Here is a 16167-nt window from a genome sequence, read left to right on the forward strand (position 1 = left end):
GGCTTCCTTTTAACTTTCTAACTAGCTTATTAAATTTTCAATTGAGAAGAGCAGTCGTAGCTAGCTTTTTTAGTTCCAACTATCTGCAACTTCAGTTAGCAAATAATATACAGACTTTTTAATAGGCGTATTAGCTAATAAACTATTGTGGGATACTCTTTTTCGCTGCAAACAGGAGTTGAAGATTTGTGTGTTTTAAGCTTTAAAAATATCATAACTTCTCCTGACCTTGTTTGTGTTAGATCTCACCAAAATGCCTTGTTCATTTTTGACCATTATAAGTTTAGAATTTTTAAAAATTTTGCTACTAATTTGACAAATAATTATTTTGCATTGATGATTCTATTAAAAAGAACCATTCGGAGTTTAAAGGACTATAAATCCTTTGGTATCGCCTTGCTTTGAGATATAAATTTGCCTATCAGTGTCGATAGATACCATATTTCAGACTCCTATTTATGAAATCTTGGAAATCATTTTCAGTAGGGGCAGCTTATAAGCCCTGCGCCAGTTTTCATTAAACATGCCCTAGAAATCTGAAGATCCCTGGATTTGTCTTATCTGAAAGACTGGAATCTTTTTTCCAGGATTCCTTACCCAGAGTATCTTTTAATCAAAATATAAGTAATTAATAAATCTTTCTCACATTGACTTATTCTTCTCTCAGAGCCCATCCCCTTTGTTTCCTTCCCTGTTTCAATTAGAATTAGTACATTGAGAAGTTTTTCATCAAACAGTGAGCCTCTACCTATATTTATTGTTTCCATGGATATTTAAAGTGTTATGCGTATTCAGTTTTGGTACAAAAGTTGAAGCTACTATAAAGCTTTCCTTTCTCTTTTCCTAAGTGCCATCATCGTTCTAGCTCCCCCATTTGTCATTTGCAGAGTCCTCAGGGAATCAATCAGCTGAAATTTTTTTCACATCACCAAATATAAGGTTAATAGATACTGATAGCTCAAAAATAATACCTTTCTAGGGAAGCCCAAATGTTTGCGCCGATTATTAAAATGAGTAATGCAGCTTGAATAGTTTGCTTTCTGGGGATTATCTTACTATGAAGAAGTTCATTTTTAGTGATATGGCCTATTGGCATTTCATTATAGTAACTTTAAAGTTTGACTTCCGACTTTTCTACTTTAAAGGACAGCTTTCCAAACTTACTTATTGGCATTGCTTTGTTAAATAGACAATTAGTTTACACACTTGATCACTGGGGAGCAGGTACTCATTGCGACAAGTCCTTTGTCTGCAAAAGCTGAGAGTGAGAACTTATAGCAAACAATTTTACCCTCTTGTAAATATCAGGTCAGTAAGGTGAAGGAGTACTAGAGGAAAGAAACTTTAGCTCAGGTAGACTAAACAAAGAAATCAGGTAGCTTGTAAGGAGAGTAACATTTGCTAGGTGCACCATCCCCTTGGGTCGGCTTGTTCTTATGATAACACGAATATTTAAAGAGAGATAAATATGGAAAGAAGTATACATGGGTTATTAACTTAAAATTAATGCTTACGTACGTTTATGGTATGTCTTTTACTAGATACTTAATGGTTTTAGTTAACTTTTTTTTAAACAATTATTTACATCGTTTTAAAATTATTGGATTTAAAAAATTCTTGTTTAAATAACCTAAAGTATTTTGTGTTAGAAAAGGCTTCCAATATTTCCTATCATCATTCCCTATGCGATTTTATATTTGAAATTAGGAGTAAATCAGAACTAAACTGCTTGTAGGAGACAGGTTTCGTTTTACTTCTCCTCCAAGAAGCTGGATGCTTCACTAACACTACTTGTTAACCCAAATCAGAAAACGCAGGTTTCAGAACTTGACTAATCTAATTTGTGAATGCTCAATGGTGTGAGTTTTAAAAAATCATTTTCTTTGTATCAGAAAAGTACACCATTCATAAATGTACAGCTCCAACTGAACGTACCTTTGTAACTAACACCCAGATCAAGATAAAGAAAATTGTAAGCTCTTCATGCCCCCTTCCTATCACTTCCCCTCCCCTATCCTAACTTCCAATAAGTGGGATCCTACACTATGTATTTTGTATCTGCTCTCTTTGAGCCAAAATTATGTTTGAGATTCATCCATATGATTCAGCATAATTGTAGACCTGAATTACATAATTAATTTAAAAGAATCACCATAGTGGATTACTTATTGGAGATGGTTACTGGTTTAATGTCCTCTCCTAATAATTATGTTAAGTACCTTGAGGATATGAACCCGTGTTTTGTAACCACCCCAAATATATTTCCAAATAATTTGTCTCTAGTTCTTTCATAATTTATTACCTGATTACATTTTGACCTATTCCAGTTAAGGATATCTAGTACAGCATAATCAAAGATGCTAAAAATTAGAGGACAAAGTTTTAATGACCTTTCACCTTTTAGTTCTGGGTCTGAGATTTAGATGAAAACCTAAGAACATGCTTATAAAATGTTCAGATGATGGCTTGAGCATATCCTGTACCTCTGGCTGAACAGGAGGCCTAAGTCGGCACTAGTGGCAGCCAGCCTTGGTCCGTGATTTGGCCTCTCAAGGTGCTTGCAAGCACAATACACGCAGCAGCCATCTGTGGATTACTTTCTGGCTCCTGCTGGGTGGCCCCCCGGTGGAGCACGGGCTGACTGAAGTGGGCCTACAGCAGATCCCCTCCAAGGTGGTCCTGGAGCTGGTGCCCCCAGAGGGCAGCTTTAAAATGAGCTGGAGCATTACCTAGCCAGCTTCAAGCATGACACATCCAAGGGGCAGATTGAGCGGCACCAGAGTCCTGCTGAGGCAGATCCTGCTCCGTAGGGTCAGCCCCTGCACAACTCCTCTTCCACTGTCGTCAAGGCCAGTCCTCACAACCAGTGAGCCCAAGGGTCAGTCCCTCCCCTTTATGTGCAGTTATCAACCAAGGCTCAACTACAAGAGGAGGGCACACACAACCCACACAAGGGACACACCTAGAGCACGTGGCTCAGGTGACCAGAAAGACTGTCACTGAATCCCACAGCACACTTACTACAAAGGCCACTCTACTAAGATCGGAAGAGATAGCCATCCTACCTAATACATAGAAACAAACACAGGGAGGCAGCCAAAATGGGGAGACAAACATGTCCCAAATAAAAGAACAGAACAAAGTTCCAGAAAAAGAACTAAGCAAAACAGAAATAAGAAATCTGTCAGACTCAGAGTTCCAAACACTGGTTATAAGAATGCTGAATGATCTCAGGAAGAACTTCAACAGAGAAACAGGAAGCGTAAAAATGGAGATGGAAACCATAAAAAAGAACCAGTCAGAAATAAAGGATACAATAATGGACACAAAGAATATATTACAGGGAATCAACAGTAGATTAGATAAAGCAGAGTCTGTAACCAGCGATGTAGAAGGTAAGGTAGCAGAAGACACCCAACCAGAACAGCAAAAAAAAAGAATCCAAAAAATTGAGTTTAAGGGGCCTCTGGGACAGTATCAAGCATACCAACATTCACATTATAGAGATACCAGAAGGAGAAGAGAGAGAGCAAGGAATTGAAAACCTATTTGAAGAAATAATGACAGAAAACTTCCCTAACCTGGTGAAGGAAATGGACATATAAGCCCAGGAAGCGCAGAGTCCCAAACAAGATGAACCCAAAGGCTCATCAAGACATATCGTAATTAAAATGCCACAGGTTAAAGACAAAGAGAGAATCTTATTATAAAAGCAGCAAGAGAAAAGCAGTTAGTTACCTACAGGGGAGCTCCCATAAAACTATCAGCTGATTTCTCAACGGAGACTTTGCAAGCCAGAAGGGAGTGGCAGGAAATATTCCACGTGATGAAAAGCAATGACTTACAACCAAGATTATCCAGCAAAGCTATCATTTAGAATTGAAGGATAGATAAGGAGCTTCCCAGACAAGAAAAAGCTGAAGGAGTTCATCACCACCAAACCAATATTACAAGGACTCTAGAGGGACTTCTTTAAGATGGGAGGGGGGTTAAGGATGGGTGAAAGGGGAAGGAATTAAGAAATACAAAGTGGTTGTCACACAGTAGTCATGGGGAGGTTATAGCATAAGGAATATAGTCAACAATACTGTAATAGCTAGGTATGGTGCCAGGTAGGTACTAGATCTATCAGGTGATAGATGGGAATGGGGTTGGGGGCAGGGTGGAAAAGGTGAAGGCATTAAGAAATACAAATTGATAGTTAATACAGTATGGGGAATATAATCAACAATGTAGTAAAGATCGTGTAAGGTTCCAGATGGCACTGGACTTACCGGGGGGATCACGTCATAGACGGTGTAGATGCCTGGCCACTGCGCTGTACACCTGAAGCTAAAGGAGAGTAATACTGAATGTCAACTGTAACTAAATATGTAGGTATGTATAGTCACGGGATGTGGGGTACAACATAGGGAAGACAGCAATATAAGATGTCAGAGGGGTAGCTTGGGGTGGGTTATCACTTTATGAGGGCTTTAAATGTCTGTTACATTGCTTTGTACACTTGAAACTAATAAAACATAAATATACAAATGTTCAGATGATGTTAAAGCAGGAAGTTACAGCTATTATTGGATGACAGCATTTATAAATTTAATAATCTGAAACATGCACAGAAATTGTAAATTCTGGAAAGTTGAAATTGAGGTTGAATAGAATAAAAAATATCTAGATGTGTTAGTTGACTGCATTGTATAGTATTGGTTAGCAAGGGAAAGGCCTGCCACAAAAAATAGGTAATAACATCATCACATGATTGAAAATAACTACCTTTAAAATTTAAGCATTTTATGCCTCTCAGGTACAGCTGGCAGGATTGGTCAAGCTTCATTCCAAGTGGCTTTTTTAGTTGGAACCTGAAAGATGGTAGAATTTGGTCGTGAAGAGTTAAAGAACTGAGGGAAAGGGAGCATTCAGTTAGAGAATACTGGGAACCATTGTGAAAGTATGGGGCTTATGTGATAAAGATGGTTAAATTTGATTGGTGCATAAAGCATTTGGAGACAACAGAGAAGAAATCTTGCATTGGGCAGAAACCAAAGATACTAGAGAGGTAATAAAGGCCTTAATTAGGTAATGGACAGGAGGAAAGAAGGGTATCAGAAGGTAGTAATTATACAATTTTGCAACTGATTGGACACAATAGGGAAGCTGTTAAATTTGACTCCAAAGTGTCAAAACTAACTGAGGGAATGGAGGAACCATTGAAAGTTTTAGTGAAAGAATTGGTTTGGGAAGGAGACAATAGTGATTAGATTCTGTTGTTAACTACCTTTGGAAGAGGTGAGGAACTGATGAAAAGTTAAGGTGGAAATACTCAGGGTACAGCTGGAGCTGCAGATCTGAAGCTTGATAGAGAAGTCAAGGCGAGAAGAGATTGAAAATTGATTGATTGATGGACTGACTGATTTTTATATATATATGTATATATAGTATTTCTTCTCCTTTCTTAGCTTTTCTGTGGCAAGCTGAAATGGAACACCTAATATGTAGGCATTATTTTCAGCACATGACTGGACTTCAGAATTGGTGATGAGGAATTACTAACTGCTTATCCATTATATGCTTCTGCTCATGTGTTTACCATCTTCCTCTTTAGTTAGTAAATTTTCTCAACGTAAGTCATCACAGCCTGCTCTGACAAGTGATGGTAATTATTTTCAGAGGGAAATCAAGAAACGGTTGAAAAGGGTAGAAATAGTTGGTAACATTATTTTTGTTGTTGGGAATTTATTTTATTTGTACTTTTCACCAAATGTGTTTTAAGTAAACCAAATCTTTGAGTAGAAGAGAAACTTGTGTGTTTATAAGTGCATAAAATAATCTACTAAACCCAATTTATTCTTTCTTATAGAATCTAGAACTTTGTAGCATAACTTTTAAAGAAAAAACTCTTACCGAACTTGTTCAGATGAGAAGGAAATTTAAATAAAGTCTGGAATTGTTAAACCAGACAAATATATAACATTTGTTTTGTTTTCTAGTCCTCAGTAATTTAAATTTTTTAATTCACACTTCTTCGATGTATTTAAACCTGTGTGTAGTTTGGCAGCCTTTTGAGAAGAAAAAAAAGGTAGGCTTATTTTAAGTTTTTGTTTTTATTAAGATTTGAGTTGGTAGGTAGATCCTTCATTGTAAATACTAAAAGATTCAGCAGGTGCTCATTGTTTGTTTGATTGGTTGTTTTTAATCGAGCTATTTGCCCCAGAAATAGTGGTATACATAAACTGTATCCTGGAATCCAAAAACATATCTTTCTACATATGTGCTTGGTAATATCAAGATAAATAAGGCAGTCTCTTCCTAGACCGACATACTTTTAGAAGAAAAAGGAGGGAAAAGAATTGTAGTGTCTGATTCTTCTGTTCCCAGTACTGAAATCCCATTCTTCTGTTCTATTATTTCTGTGAGTATTAACAATTGATCTTCAGAAAATTTATGTGCTTATTTGCAGCAGTTGTTTGTTTTAGATATTGCTAATTTCTCCAGAAAAATGTGACTAATTATGTCTGGGATGATCATAACATACTTTGTTTCAAGAAATGAGATATCGGTTCTTAAAAGCATAATATGATAGCATCTTAAATTTTAAGAGCAGTGTATTTCCTTTATGCTAACTGTCATTAATAAAAGCTCAGAGTCAGATACGGAGCTTTCTGTTAACAGCCTTCAGGTCTTTATTGCATATATTTTAGTAATATATAACTGGCTTCCACTTAACTTTCTTTTTCCATTTTTACCTTCCTCCATCCCCGGTTTCAATTTCTTTTTTTGTATCTCTGTAATCTCTCTCTGCTCCTTTTGAAAGAATGAGGAGTGGAAATTAAAAATATCAATAACCTATCTTGTTATAGCTGTTTTTTAAAGCTGTATTAATGAAATTCTTTAAGCTATACATTCTGTATATCTTCCACCAATAGGTGCATTTGGTACAATGCATAACATACTAACCACCTTTTAAAAAAATATTTAATATCTTGGCTCAAGGACAGATACATGAGGTTTCCTATAATTGTGTCTTTTTATATGTGAATTTCTTGGAGCACACCGTCTTCCTAGTATTCTCATTCTGTCATGTACATTCGGACTAATTTTTTTCTATAAGTTTATCTTTGATATTTCTAGCATCATTTCTTCAATACATTATCTATGGAAAGACTGTAATTTATTGGGGGCATACAGGGTTGCTCCATTTCGCCATTCTCCGTTCAAAAATAAGCATTTCTGACCTTTAGAGAAGCAAGCATTGGTTTATCTTGTCTAGGATTTCTCAAAACAGTGTAGTGAACTTTTTAAAGAATGTAGTTTACACTTGAAAGTGAAATTTTGTATCTAGTGAAGCTAAGCACATTCATTCAAATAGTAAGTTCCTTTAGGAGCTCTTGTTGGTTTGTTTGATTTCACATACCAATTTTCAAATAATGACTTGGAAATTACAAATCATCTACCTTTTTGCCCCTCTGCTCTCTATTTTGTTCTGTTAATATAAAATTGCCATTAAAATTAGCCAAATAATGGTAAACTTAAGCCTAGTTTTTGCTGGACTATAAAAACTTTTAATAGGATATTCTCAGTTAAATGGGATTTTTCCTCATAACAAATTGAAAAAGAATGAAATGGTAACTATAGGAAACATTCAGGACTTGTTTTTTATAGCAATTTTGCCAGAGATTAAACATTATGATTGCTATATTAGAACAGCTTTCTAAGTAAATATTCATTTTTAGTACAATTCTAATTTTAAATTAAATTTAAAGGATATCTAATTAATCTTACCTCTATTCATCCACAAGCCTTTCAGTTACCTAATTTTATTTCAGATTTTTTAATAAGAATTTCTTACATGGTGGAATTTAGTGATTGAAACTCTTCAACTGTGACCCCTGTGCTTGGTAGCAATTTTGAAAATGCATGCTCAGAAAAATTTTTATATATAAGTTACATATTTTTTTAAATGTATGTAGCTCTTAAGTCCAAATTTTACCATACATTTATGCACACACACTTGAAAGTTTTTTTCTACAAGCTTCATAGTAAAATGACTGTTTTTGCTTTGTATGGCTTGTATAAATTCTATTTTCCAAAGGCTTTCCAGGTGTTTGTCATAACAATGCTTTTGTTGGCAGGCCCAGAGAGTCAGGTAGTCTACCCTTTAAATGACCAGTTCCTCAAAGCCTTACAGGCAAGCAAATTACCAGCATTAGATACATATATTTCAGGAAGCATATGCTTTGTTTAACATGGCTTGGTAAAAATCATCAAAATAACATTTAAAAAAACTTAAGGTAGTACTTTGGTTAGTAGGAGACAAGTTGAATTAAAACTTTCTAAAACCATTTTGGTAATATGTTAATGAAATGACCACGACTTTAAACTCTTATTTATCCTCATAAATACGGATTTTTGCCTTCACCAGGTGATTACATTGCAAGGCTGTGCTTTGACAAATGACAGTAAAGTATGATTTTATTGAAGTCAAATGTGTTGTGAGATTACATTTGGAAAGATTATGTATGTAAATTGGAAAAATCCTAATAGTTTTTCAGATTCTATGGGAGATTTTTAAATGACCATGTGTAATAGAAAAGTTCCATTACAAGTTAAAATCTGTAACAGCGTAACTCTGAGCCCTGTCTTTGGGTGGGCTATCTGGAGATGGCTGCAGTTTCCTTTACAGCGCTGTCTGCGGGCTTCTGTAGCTTTGCGCATATCGATCTTCCTCAGTAATGGGCTCCTTTCTCCCCTCTTGCCCCTTGCTTCATCATGTTACTAGGTGGTTAATTTAGGGAGAAATCATTGCCCATAAATAGGTGGGTTGCCTTTTCTGTGGATGACTGGCAGCTGAAAATATAAATGAGCCTTGTCAGACAAAATTTTATTAATATTACCCTTCAGTGATTAAAATAGATACCCAATTGAAAGGTTTCTTGTAAAAATTTAATAAACAAGATTCTATGCTTAATGAAGTAATTTTTACCATTATTAAATATTCCTACACCCAATTTTCTTATGTGCCCTGACACAGATGAACAGGACACGTTGTTACGGCTATTATATAAAATACATAATAACATTTTATTCTTTCTGTCACGTCTAATTTTAAAATTGGGAGTGGCAGAGACAGACTGAGATTTAGGTATAAAAATTGCTGTCTTGAGCATTTAAATGATTGGTATAGATGACTACTAATACAGCCACCTGTGCTGTAAGTCTAGAAACTTATATGTGGATGTGGACCTACCGATAGAATTCCAGGGCCATTCTCCAGGACTACCAAGCTGTCTATAGCAAGTTATGGTGTTAAATCATAATTTCTAGATCATGATCTTAAACTTATAATTGATTCCATTTCTACTTGACTCTTTACTAACAAATATTCCAATGGCCTGAAAGTCCATGTTGAAATTTAAAGTTTGAAGTATCCAGATTAAATATGAAATTATTTTACATCAAAAAAAAATACTTACGTACAAAATATCAGTTGTGTAATCATGGTAAAACATAAAACTTTGCTATAAAAAATTTTTAAAAGCTATTTGATTAAAACACTTATTTACTTAAACTCTTTGCTAGAATTTTTTTTAGAATTCAGCATCGGAGGAGGAATGTGACATAATAATGATCGAAAGCCGAAAGTTTAAAACTTGTGATGCCCTCACATGGTTGGAGGGTTATTCTAGCTTCTAAGGACTGAATGTTGTCCACAAGAGTGTCTCATCAGGTCATAAATTGGTAAGACTTAATGGATTAGATTTTATGTATTATACCTGATGTTATTGTATTGAGATGAATATTTATGAAAATGAACACATTGTATAAGTTAGAGTATAGTATTAAGTATAAGTTAAAACTTGGAATTTTAAATATAACACTTGAAGTATGTAATTTTTTTCAAAGTTTCATGAGGCTAAAGGCCATATCTTTGCAGTGGTGTTTAATAATCAGTTTAAAAAATAAAGTGACATCCTGTATTATAGTAAGATTATTTAAATATTGCCATTGCATCTGCTGTAGATGCTTACAATATAGGTAAGAGCCCCAAATACTTTCTAGTTATTAACCCAGGAGATACTTGAGAAATAATATATTAATCTTTTATTTTATAAAAAAAAATCATTTTCTTCAGAAAATAGAGTTTAAATTAATTTTATTGCCTTTGGGGTTTTATTTCTCTTCATAAACGACGTTTTTCTTCTAGATGTCTCTAAAAGTAAAGACAAGAAAATTTTCTCAGTTCTTACATTGAGAACACCTAAGATGCCAATATCAAATGAAAATTATGTTAGAAGTCAATATACATTTTTTGTATCCCCTGAAAATTAAAACATTTCTTTTAGAATTATATTCTTCTTAGAAAATAATTTTTTTAACCTGTTTTGTGTACCTTCTTATTTTGCTTTGTTTTTAATACAGCTATATTTTTGTAGGGGGGGCTCTTGAAATAATACAGTTTAGATTAGAATAAGATCTTAATCTGCAATCTGAAGATCACATTTTGCAGGTGAAGAAAAAGAACCTGGGTTAAGTGATGTATGTCCAGGGTCATAGAGTTGTAGAATTAATGTTTTTGTTAAAGTATGGTACACAGATCCTGGAAGTCTATCAAAGATTATTTGAAATTATCATCTAAACAGGGTACCATATCTCTGATTTTATTCTACACCAGAGATACGTTATTCTCTCCCTTACACATACTCATACCCATTCTATCTTTTGAATAATATTCTAAATTGTTTCTGATATGGTAGTCCTTGACTGTGTATTAATCGTGTTCTATAAACTTAGATTTCTTAAACCAGTAATTGCAATCAGTGGTAATCTGGAAGGAAATACAACAAACAACAGTTGTCCCTTATTCTATATACTTTTTTTTTTTCATTTTCTACAATAAATCTATACAATTTTGATAATTAGGAAAATAATTTATAATTTCTTTAGTGTAGGATATCCATATTTAGTAGTCAAGGGGTTGTGAACCCTATGGAATATTGGATTGAAATTTATGTATGTTCGCTTTTCAGTGAAAGGTTCAGAGCATTTGTCAGATTTTCAAAAACAGTTGAGTAACATTGCTAGTGAATGTGTCTAAGGGACAAGCCTTGTTAGTCACCTAAGTGTGTAACTCATGAAAGAAATTTTTGATGAATACACTGATTCTGTAACTTTTACTGCTATTTATCCAAGGCTAGTTTCTTATAAGTGATCATTAGACTGATGGAACAAATCAGAGCCTAGCCACTTTCAGTTGAGGAATTTCATACTGTCAATCTGTATGCTCAGTGTTGATTGGATTTCTCCACAGAATAGTTTTTTCTGTTGAGTGGTTACTATGCATCAGATACTGTGATAAGTATTTTGGGCATGTTATCTCATTTAATATCCATATCAGCTATGTTACATAGATACTGTTCAATATCCTCAGTTTACAGAGAAGGAAATTGAAAGTTTTATAGAGAGTAAGTAATTTGCTCAGCCCACATAGCTGTTAGCTATGATTCAAATCTAGCTTTCTCACTGGAACTTGGGCTCTCAACTGGTATGCAGGTACGCAGAGTAACCCTGGAAAACGCGAAGGATAAGAGAGAATTTATATAGAATGAAGATGTGGATACATAAATTTGATTTCCTTTGGACTTCAGTAGTAATGGGTCATTCTCTATTATAAAACCATCTTTTAAAGTACTTGCCAAAAAATAAATTTGGTAAGACAGTTGCTTACTGTCTAAGTATTCACTGCATTAAAAAATAACCTCTGTTCAAATTTAATGCTTATGATTATAAGCAAATTTATTATGTATGTATTATAAAAGTTTTGGTACTTACTTAGAATAGTATTGTACTAAGTATAACCATTAAGGAATTCACCCTTTAATATTTAGGATTTATAAATAGCAAATACTGGGAAGCAGTTTAAAAAACTACTTTGAGCTGCAAATGTTTCTTGGATTGGGGGGGGTCACATGTAAAACCCCCTACTAAGTGCTACATCGGTTTCCCATTTGTTCTTAATTGTGAATAATTCTATTAAGAAACCTCTTTTATGTCTACTTTTTAAATATTTATGGGACAAAATTTATTTTTGGATACATGGAATTTTTTAATCCAGCACCAGCTTTGTGCACATTCTTTTGGTTGGTTTAATTTTATTCTCAAATGAGCTCCAAACCTTATAACTGATTCTCTATTTTTGAGTGTTTGCAATAAAGTTCCTTTGTCTAAATATGGCTTAAGTTAAATCCACAATAATAGTACTGCTTAAAAAAAAAAAAACAAGTGAAATCATAAGAACTTGTTTACTGTTCAGTTAAATTGAAATAGTCTGCAGATCAAGTATAAACTTAATTTTTTCAGGGTCACGGTTAAAAACATACAGCTTGATAGGTCATCAGAATTTGAGAATCCTATCTTCTTTTACTCTTCTTTTGGATAATTTGTACTCAGCTTCTTTAGTAGTAATGTATTTGCCTTTTCAAAATTAAAAATATGGAAAGTTTGGAAAATAAGAAAATCAAACCTACTCCATGTTTTTAACACAATCACAGTCTCAGTGTTTGCATATTCCCTTCCTGACTTTGAGATACATACATGTATGCATGGATATTGATAGTTGCAATCATGTTCAAGTAGCTTTTAGTTTTTAGTGTTCCAAATATTCGTCTGTTTGTACAAAGCTAATACTGATAGGTCATAGATTTTGAATTTTGGACTGATATTTTAACATCTATGAAACCAGCATCTCTTCTAGTTTTTCTTTCTACTTCTCTGGTTGTTTATTCTCAGTACCCTTGGCAGGCTTTTCCTTTCTCTTTGTCCTTTTAAGTGCTGTCACGACCCTCTTTTCACATTCTTCATCATGCTTAGAGCATATTGATGGTGTTGAGTGTCACCTTATGCTGTAAGGTGCCGTCTATATGCTCTACGTGCCCAGGTTTGTTACCGGGGCATCTCTCCTTACATTGAAACTCCCCTGATCTCTCATAGTCAGTGAATCACTGTTTGCCTCCGGAGTATTTCTTCAGCCTTTACATCTCTCATCCCCATTCAGGACACAATCCTTTCTTACATGGAAATGCAACAACTTTCTAACTGGTCTTCATTATTTGAGTTTTCTAACATGATTTTGGGTTTTGGGGTTTTTTTTGGAACATACATGTGCATGTCCTTCTTCTTCTCTACCCAACTGTGGCACTTCCTCTACTAACATTCTTTCCTGAACCTAAAACACCCTCTGAAATCTTGCCTTGTCTTAGCCTTTATCACACCTCTAACTTGACGGTCTTGCACTAAATTATCAACTCTGGGATTATGTTTATTTGTTTTGTAACCCTATAAACAGCATTTGCTAAATGTTTAAGCACATTAAAATCCCTCTGCAATGTGGCATCACAAAATTTGGTATCTGAAAAGAATGTCAGAAGTTAATTACAGATAGTTAGAGGCAAGAATCAAATGTAGAAACCAGATCCCCTAACTCCTAAGTCAGTGTTCCTCATGTATTTCATGATACTTAGATTTTCGTCACTATACCTTACTAATACAAATTATATCGTTAACATATTAAGTGTTTACCATATGCCAGACACTAATGCATTATCTTACTGAACCCTAGTATCTGGTCCTGTTATTGTCCTTTGCAAAGGCTTAAATAACTTGGTGAAGTTATATCATAAAAGTGATGGAGTTGGGATTCAAACCTGGATATGACCCCAGAGCCCCAAGCCTATTATTCATTACCACCTCTGAGTTTCTCTTCAGAGTCTAGACTTCTGAATCCGACTTGGAAAGGAATTTAGTGGTCATCTATTCCAACCACTTTTCTCATACTTGAATCATGGCTACAATACACTTTCTAAGTTGTCATCTAACCTCTGAACAGCTCCAGTGATGTTTATTATCTTGGCATCCTGGTCTTCTTTCCTTTTCCATTTCATGTTCAGACCTTTTGTAAACCCTTTCTGTAAAACAAAAACTAAAATGTGAAGCAGAAAAATCAGATGATTTACATCACTTAAAGCATTTAGTAAAGAGATTAGGTTCATGTAAAAATACAAGCTGCACTACAATTCTGTGGAAACATTGAACTGAGAACATTCTCTAGTTATTCCTGTGTTTTCATAGCTGCCCTAGTAAAAAATACGGGTTCCTGTTCTTGGCCATAGGTCATTGGTGTTAGTACAAATGTAGTTTTAAAATTCTTTTTCAAAAATGACTGAGGAGACATTGTTTAACATATTAGAGATCAGAAGATTAGACGGGTGTTTTCCCACCTGGTATTGATTCTGGTTATGATGCAAGGATTTCAAACAACTCCTTCATATGTGCTTTGACCCATCAGTCTAAAAAGAGTGAATTGTATCTGAATTTTTTCAGACTCCTGGATCTGGTTCACTTAGCACTTCTACTTGTCCGGGAGGCTTAAGCGCATGATAATCCCTCTGTATCCTCCCCAACCAAACCAGCAAGGCTTTGGCCTCCACTTCCCACCTTCAGGGGTAGTTTTGGGTTCTTCCCTTCTTCCCTTTCTATTCAGTTCTGCTCGTCTGTAGACTGATACTGGGCAATTGAGAAAACCCACAGATGGATATTTATGAGGCATGATTATACAGTTAAGCCTTTCACTGGGTTTAGAAAATGATTTCTCCACAAATCCATGATTCTAATATAAAAAGATCTTTGTCAAGGTTTTTATCTAAAAGACCATTAAGAATTTTTAAAGTCCACTTTGTTTTCCATGAAGTCTTCTATGACTTGATGGTGTAATTTTGTCAAAAGTAACCGAAAATCCCTAGCTTTAGCTTTTCTGTTCCTCAAACCTTAACAGTTTTTCTCCTTATTTCAGTTACCTATATTATATTGAAACGGCTAACTTTTCCTCCTCAGTTAGTATCAACCAGACTCAAGGAACATCTCAAAAAGGTTTTATTGGCTTTGTATGTAAGCTGTCTTTGTCAGGGAGAAACAACTTCTCAGGAGGTCTGCACATTTTTACCATCTGCCAGTGACACCCTTCTAATTAGTTTCTAATCATTTAAATAGCTGATTAATTTCTTCTTCTTACTGGCTCGACGAGCCCAACATAAGTTCATACTGAACTTACAAATTATAATTAGATAATATATTAAATACTACACACTTGATTCCATCCTTTTTTTCAATTAAATGTTTAATACATATCAATTATATGCAGTGTTCTAATTCATAGACCCTTGAGATGGACACAGTTCCTGCCTTTAAGGTTTAATTCCAGGAAAAGAACATTCAATAAAGGCAATAAAAACAAAATTACCTCTGGAAGAATCAGAGGGGTGGGGCCTGTTGGCAAGAAAGGCAGAGAGCAAAGAGGATGTAGGTGAAGCATCGCATCTCAGATGACAGTCTTAACTCTGGAATCTAAATCGAATTAACAGATTTCACGTTATGATGTAAGTCTGGAACTCATTATCGATTTTACACAAATTGATGTGTACAAACTATTGTAAAGTTCTGTCATTTACCATATCTATATTATAGAACTGTTATTGCCTGTAATTCAAGGACATGGATCTAGACTGAAATGAGAAAAGTTGTTGGCTATTAAAAACTTCTTGTCATAGAAAATGTACCTATTTGAGTACAGTTTTGCTTGAGTGAAAAACCCTTAAAACCCTTTAGATTTTATAATAGTGTTACTTTATATTTTTGTTTATTGTCCTGTACCAGAATCCCTTTTTGAGTTAGGTAATTCTAAAGCAACGATTCTCAACTAGAGTAATATGTGGTTTAGAAGCAAAGAAACACTTTATCCCATTCTTATAATTTGTTTTTAGTAATGTTTATTGTTGACATTTCATGTAAAGGAAGGCATAGGATGTTTTTAGTTAAACACTGCTTTGGAAATTTTTATTTTTAATTAAATTAATTTGGTTATATCTCAGTGGCCATTGGAAAAATTTCCCACAGTCAGTTAAGATGATTTTTATCCTACACAATGAAGCATTGAGACCGAAAGAGGATCAGTAAGAACTTTGTTAATGTTCAATCCACAGGAACGCTGTGCTGAGAACTATTGATGTAAGTTTAAATCTCAAGTCAAACAATTGTTATTAGCATATATTTTGTGGCTGCATTAAATCTTTTAACGTGTGACTAATTACAAAGAAATCAAGTAAATTTAAGGCATAGCTGGAA

The 16167-nt window shown here is 34.5% G+C and overlaps 1 protein-coding gene across 3 annotated transcripts in view; it reads left to right on the top strand.

Moving 5' to 3' along the window:
• The window catches only part of TSC22D2 (TSC22 domain family member 2), a 46685-nt gene that overhangs the window by 15375 nt on the left and 15143 nt on the right, over positions 1-16167 (top strand). The window lies entirely within an intron of this gene.

The sequence above is a fragment of the Rhinolophus hipposideros genome (assembly GCF_964194185.1).
Source record: "Rhinolophus hipposideros genome assembly, chromosome: 2".
In the NCBI taxonomy this organism is placed as follows: Eukaryota; Metazoa; Chordata; class Mammalia; order Chiroptera; family Rhinolophidae; genus Rhinolophus; species Rhinolophus hipposideros.